The following is a 7,003-nucleotide window of genomic DNA, read 5'->3' as shown; positions in this document are numbered from 1 at the left end:
TTACGACCCCTTTGGAGATTGCATATCAGATATCCTGCATATCAGATATTTATATTCCAATCCATAACAGTAGCAAAATTACAGTTATGAAGTAGCAACAAAATAGTTTTATGGTGGGGGGCGTGTCATGGACATGAGGAGCTGTATTAAAGGGGCACAGCATTAGGACTGTTGAGAACCACTGCCCTGAGGTTCTTGCTTTGTCTTCAATGCTCCCCGAGCATTGTGGCCACGTGTCCATTTTAAACCACGAGGAGGGCTTTGAACCCGTGTCTGTCAGTGTCCTCTGGATCGCTGGATCACCTGAGCAAGTGACTTCTTGTCTTGCACTTAGCAGACTGCGTTTGTGAAGCCTGTGGAGCTGTAAGCAAACCACTGTTTGAGTTGAATGCATGAATGCCGGTGTTAGTAAAAGGAAAGGAAATGATTTGCATTGCAAGACAGCAAAGGGACAATACCAGAGGCTACTAGATTAATTCACTTAGTCATTGGCTAATATTTACTGAGTATTCCTAGAGAATCGGCCCCTATTCACACAGATCTGTAGGCTGAGAGGGAGTGGGGAAGGCGGGGAAGGCAATAAGAAGATGGAGAAATTGTTCTTGAGAAAGTCAGAATTATAATTTTAATATCAGTTCATTCCTTTTAGGTAATCTTAATCTTTAAGCTGAAGTAAAAAGTATTGCTGAGGTAAAAATAGTAGTGTAATATGAGTTTTAATACTTATAATATTATATTGAAAACATTTTGTATCCACTTTTATCCTCAAATTCTTGTTACCCAGAAACGCTGCACAGTCTCTCAAAGCTAATAACTTTTTAGTCCTGGTAGACTATGGGAAAGTTCACACTGGAGAGCCGCTATGGGCAGAAAGGCATTTGGAGGAAGATGCCCTGCTCATGATTGTTGGGAAAGATTTTTGTCTGGAAGGCTCATAATGCCTTCCCTGGGCCATTCGCTTGGATTAAGAAGCACAGGTAGAAATCACAGGGATTGGGAGCTCGTGATGTGAGTTGTAGGGGGTTAACAGCACTGTGGCTGGGAAGGCCTGCTACAGCCAGGGCTGTGGACAGATGAGTGGGAGATGGGGGAAGAAGGGGCGGATCTCAGGGCATGAGTCCCTCAGTGTGGGCAACTGCAGGTGAAGACAGGAAAACAGACAGGTTAAAGCAGGTTGACTCTCAGATGACACAGTGAGAAAGGGCACAGAAGAGCAGCTTTTGCAACAAATCCTCAAAATTAGTGTCAGAGGAGAGGAGAGAGGGACCTGGGACCTTATGCCTGTTAGAGTCAAGCTTGAATCATTAAGTGGATTCTGCTTGATACAGAGGGGACCCATTAAACCAGTTAGGAAAGTCTCTCCCTACATATTTGAATCCCAGGCTGTCACAAGCTGAGTGATTTTGGTAAAGTGACTTCTGGTGCCTCCAATGTCAGACAAGGATGACAATGACGGGCCTCACCTCACTGGAGTTTTCTGAAGATGATTCACACACATGTGGCCAACCACACCTAGGCGGTGCTGTTGCCTGAACATCAGGCAGGAGTGGCCATTATTATTTCACAGGTAGGATCTAGAGCTGCCCTGATTGGTTAGTGAGCTCAAGCCAGCAGGTACTGGTTTAGTTTAACGCATTAAAGGACTCGTTAAATTACTTCATCTATCATCATTCATTGTTGCTAGTAAGATAATGCTCAGGTATTTGGGGATAGAACCTCCACTTGCAGTGATGACTAATATCTGATGCCAAATGACTCCTTTGTGGATCCGGAGCCAAGTTTTCCAGGCTTTATCCACCAGCAAAGAGATGGCTCAGCCATCAACCCATCACGTGAGTCGTCACCCTTGCCTGAACTTCAGTAAGTAAGGGAGCCGGCAGAGTAAGGAGAAGAATTACATAAGAAATGCTGACTCAGAAAGGTGGGAGGGGCCTTGGAGATTCTCGAGACCACCCACTCCACACGAACAGTAAGAGCAAGCACAGTAAAGTCATGGAGGGAATGGAGGGACATGAAGGAGGAAGGGGCGGGGCCAGTGCCGCTAGAAGAGTCGGGGACCCAAAACCCCAGTGTGGGTCAACTTCAGTCTTACTTCTGGTTTAGATAGTGTTGTGTTCTCTAGATCCACCTTCAACTCTATGTGTAGCTAAGGATGACCTTGATCCTCCGCCTTGCTTCCCACCACCCAAATGCGGGCTTATAGGCGTGTGCCACTATATCTAATTAGCTGTTTTTTTAATTTGGATGGCCAAGGTGCCTAGGGAAGAGATGAGAACCTCTTCCCCAGATACCGACCGAGGTCTCTTTCCCCACCTGAAGTGGCTGCTGACATTTATCGTGGATCTTTGCATCATATAACTGGTTAGTTATAACAACTGTTTCCTTCCTGATTAGTCTTTTACATATTTTTAGTGCTTGACTCATGCCACCATCTTTCTTTCTTTGCAATCCGTTCTAGTTTAATGATAAGTCTTTCTGCATCCTTCTTGCACTCAAAGAAAAAATCATTGAAATCTCCTTTGTTTCCTTATTTCCACTGTTTCCCTATCTGCTGCGTTTTTGCCCTTCTGTTCAAAGGCAGGAATTCAGGATCCTTCTGGATTCTGGTCCTCCACTTCTTGTGTGGATCTGCCATTCTCTTAATACTTTCAGTTCTGAGCCTGAGAGTTGAAGAGAAGGAATGGAGACATTTGTCCCAGAATACACTCGGTGAATCATCTTTCCACTGGAGGCTTAGAAGACATCAGTCCACTGTTTACAGTGCAAGCTCCAGGTTCGATTGGTGCCACTGCCATACAGTGGAAATGATGCTCTTACAGACCTGCATGCTCTGGCCGCAACCCCCTCTGCTGCTTTGTTCCTCACAGCCCGTGGGAACACTTCCTTATTTGCTTCTTTTGGTATCAGAGCCTTCTGGAGCAAAATTCTTACATGTCACACAGAGCCCGTCTGGCAGTCTGGTGCTTGAACCTCCAAATCTGGGGACGGAAGATCTAGCTACCTGGAAATACAGTCTATTCCAGTTCGTGGCCAAATAACAGACTACATTTTCAAATGAAGCATTCTTGCTTAGCAAACTCTCCTTCGTTGGGCGGTTATTCTGGATTGCAGGAGCCGCTGCTTATTCCTTTTCTATCAGGGTCTTAAGAGAAAGGCTTTAAAGTTATCTGAACACTAGATTCTTTCTTTGCTTAAAAGTGTGTGTGTGTCCACTCATGTACACCTTCTTGGGCATGTGCTTGTATGTATGTGGTTCATGAATGTGTGTACCTGTGTGTATCTGAACAGGTGTGTGTGCCCATGCATGTATAGGGGCTAGGGAGGCTGGAAGCACCCCCTTTTATTCCCTTAAGACAGGGTAGGAACCTATAGCTGACTGCTTGCTGTTTGTTTTTTGGGAAGTAGGCTAACCAGCAAGCTCCAGAGCTCCACTTCTTTCTACCTCCTCCTCCCCTTCCTCCAATCCAGTGCTGTGCTTGCTTTTTATGTGGGTGCAGGTGATCCAAACTCAAGTGCTCATGCTCTTGCACCAAGCTGTCTTACCCACTGAGCTATCTCCCCAATCCTGGACTGTTTCTTTATGACCTTTCCAGAGGGGTGTGTCTAAAAATGACTCCCTGGACAATAGACAAAGCTAATGTGCCAGGCATTACTCTGAGTATTTCGTGCATGCTAAATCAAGAGCGATGTCATACTTCCAACCCAGTTGCCCTATATGCAGGTCTGTAAGAGCACAGACTGTGATGGCACATCACAACAGAAGAACTCTCCACTCATCTAACCCAACCCCCACCTTCCCAGAGAAGCCCAAAGGAGGGGCTCAGAACCATCTGTCTGGTCTCCAGCACTGAGCTCCTGACAACATCCCATCACAGCAGGAACAAGCTAGTCACTCATGGCCAGTAGCAGCCAAGGCATTGTAGGAACCCTAAAGTCATTTTGCTGTAGCAAGGACCACAAGCAGGTGTTCTAAAACTCTCATGCTTAAACAAAACAAAACAAGCCTTCCGAATAGAGTGGGCGTTTATCTAAAGGAAGACAGAGTTTCTGGGTTGGCAGTAAGATGGGCATTTAAACTTCTCTGCCATTTTGACAGAAGGCATATTTGAGAACTGTTGGGTTGGCTCTGCAGTGGCTTGTGGGAAGCAGGAGAATAAGTCTCAGGCCTGGGGACCCAGGGAAGATAGGAGCTGTAGATGGCTGCTTGGCTGGCCAGAGAATCAAGGAACATTTCCCAGCACGGAGCAGGTCAGCTCCATCAATGTTGCCATCTGTGGACACCCACTCTCCTTAGTTCAAAAGCACCAGATGGAAACTCACTGCCGGGTTCTAGTTCTGAACATTTCTTCTCAAGAGCCTCTGTTCTGGAAACACAAATGGAGAAGAGAGACCTCAGAGCACATGGCTAGTCTAAGTTTTGCTAGTGTTTCAACAGGGCTTTGTGAATCCATGTGAACTACATAGAACATTTGAAAAATCATATTTGCTTCCAGTGGCGACGGATTTTTAAACAGTATAGACGTGGACAAATGAGTCACATTTATTTAAAACTAACACTAACAACATAGCAAAAACTATTTTGTTGTATAAAATGTTATTTGGAATTTGTTTATTGCATTTGAATGCTTTCAAATTGTATGAAGAAATTACTATAGCTGGATTTGTTGGGGGGAAAAATACACAGAGATTGATTGATTGAATTTGGTTTTGGGCAAAAGCTTATTTTCCCTAACTGTCCAAATGTTTCTTCATGTTAGTAACTAATAAGATTGGACTGTATGGGTTTTAAAATCATACACATACACAGCAGGGCTCAGTCTTCATTTTACCACCAACAGTTGTGGGAACTTGTTTATGCTGCTTCAGTCTTAGAGCCTCAGCTTCCATAAATGTGGCCGCATGTACCTCAGAGGCCATGGTGGCCTTCTAGGAAGATATTATATGTGGAGTTAATTCTTGTAGTAATGAAGATGGTCAGCAAATCAGTAAAAAGTAGTTTTCATGTGTGTGTGTGTATGTGTGTGTGTGTGTGTGTGTGTATTCAGAACCAAACACAAAACCAGAAAAGAATTGGTGTGGTGGTGCATGCTTGTAATACCATCATTCAAGAGGAGGAGACAATAATATTGAGAGGCAAGCCTGGGCTACATAGAAAGAGATTGTCTGAGAGCCCCCTCCCCCAATATAACACTACTACCAGAATCAACACTGCAACCACCACTAACAATCACAACAAAATCAGAAAGGAATCAAAGTGAGAGAGAGAAAGTGCTATCACGGAGATACAGGAAAGATGCTGAAAACGTCTTTGTGCATTTGGGATCCTCTGCCAAGTAGCCAGCATTCAGAACTCACCCTGAAAGAGCCCATAGCACACCGGAGACAAGACTGCTACATCTGTAAATCAGGTCATGAGGATGCAAAGGCATTCCTATTTTTGTAGTTGGGGGAGTGAGGAATAGAACCTGTCTTTAACTTCAGAAACTAGACAGAAATTCAGAGGTGTGGTAGGTGGGAGGAAAGAGCAGGTGGGAACATCTTGAAATTGAGACAACCAGCCAAAACATTCTTGGAAACAGCAGAAAATCCCCAAATGCTACATGGGACCAGGACTCTTGCTGTGCACTCTGCAAAAGCCGGGGGTGGGGTGGGGTGGGGAGAGGGCTAGTGACCGGGGTGGGCAAACAAGCGGAAGTCCTCAGGCAAAAGCTCCTGGTTCCTTGTCGGGTCTGAGAGACGTACTCCGTTCATGAAATCACTTAACCGTCTCCTCCTTAGAGTCTCCATCTTTCCTCCCTCTGCAGATCTCCAGAGAGATGACCTTTCACCCCCCATCTCAGGCTGAATGCCTGTTGGACCCCAGCAGAAGCATCACTGAGTGCCGAACAGCGTATGAGAAGGCCGGAAGGCCGGCCTGATTGGCAGAAAGAATTCCAGGCAAATCTTTCAGGTTGGAAGAGACGACAGCTCCTCTCGGAGGTATTCCTAAAACAAAGCAAAGCCACCGTGCTGCTCCAGGGTTAATATCCTCCCTACTCTGCCCCCACAACTTGCTGCCAGAGATCAGCTAATCTGATAATTACGACAACAAACACAGTTTAGACAAACAAGACCTGACCCTGAGGGTTTGGAATGAAAACATTTACTCTCTCTCCCCAGAGAGATGGTGCCTGGAGCTCTCACACACAGAGGCACTGGGGAAATTACCCTTGTGTTGGAGCTGGGGGTTAAAACATCTGTGTGAGGTGGGATGGGCCATGATGGGGAAGTCCAGAGCAGAGCACTTTGGGAGCAGATGGAAAATGTATCAACCCCTGAACAGGGGGGGACATTGTAATTGTTTTTTTTGTTTGTTTTTTTTTTTTTTTTTGTGCAACAGACATAGCAAAAGGAAAGGTAGCAAGGATGGAGAGTTGACTGGCAGGATCTAGGAGTATCTGATGGAGGAACGTGGGCTTGAGTGTAGGGGACGCCTAGTCACACTTCTGGAGAACTTAATACCGGCCCCTGGGGGAGCCCTGCGTTCTCATAGACGCTACCAGTTCATCTTTTCTGATACCATTTTGGCTACTAAGAACAACGGACCCTTTCCCTCCTTACTTGCTTCAAATCGGCCTACCTCCTCCTCCTCCCCCACACCTTTTTCACTTCTGAAATATGGCTTCCTTGATAAGTTCTTCCTCATATAGGGAGTTCTGATTTTGGCCTCCGTCAACCTAGAATTCAGCCGGTCTTCATTCCCACTTGGCCTTCAAGTTTTGTGCCATGTGTCCAGGCGTAGCTTCAAACATACTCTTTTTCACACGTAGTTGATGTTGTATCACTTGGCCCATACATGTCCATTAGAACTTACCAGTTTTCTTCAGTCATTCACATCGTTGGGGCATTTGCAGATCATCTGTCTATATGGACCACACCAATAGGAAAGGAGTCCTTGCTGTGATTGATGATAGATAGGATCAAGGTTTAAAGTGAACTGTGCAAACTGAAAGATGATCTCAAA

At 45.4% G+C, this 7,003-nt stretch overlaps 2 long non-coding RNA genes across 2 annotated transcripts in view; both read right to left on the bottom strand.

The window, feature by feature from the left end:
• Positions 1–605: 605 nt before the first annotated feature.
• LOC116103872 overlaps positions 606–7,003 on the bottom strand; it is a 26,584-nt gene continuing 20,186 nt past the window's right edge. The window contains exon 3 of the long non-coding RNA XR_004123605.1: positions 606–667. This is a non-coding gene — a long non-coding RNA (uncharacterized LOC116103872). The remainder of the gene's footprint in view (positions 668–7,003) is intronic.
• LOC116103871 lies at positions 4,006–6,013 on the bottom strand. The gene is made up of 2 exons (XR_004123604.1): positions 5,743–6,013; positions 4,006–4,364 (listed from the first exon to the last, which is right to left on the bottom strand). It is a non-coding gene; the product is annotated as an uncharacterized LOC116103871 (long non-coding RNA).

The sequence above is a fragment of the Mastomys coucha genome, unplaced genomic scaffold (genome assembly GCF_008632895.1).
Source record: "Mastomys coucha isolate ucsf_1 unplaced genomic scaffold, UCSF_Mcou_1 pScaffold21, whole genome shotgun sequence".
In the NCBI taxonomy this organism is placed as follows: domain Eukaryota; kingdom Metazoa; phylum Chordata; class Mammalia; order Rodentia; family Muridae; genus Mastomys; species Mastomys coucha.
The sequence above is the reverse complement of the archived record's forward strand: the minus strand, read 5'-3'. Positions and strand labels throughout refer to the sequence as shown.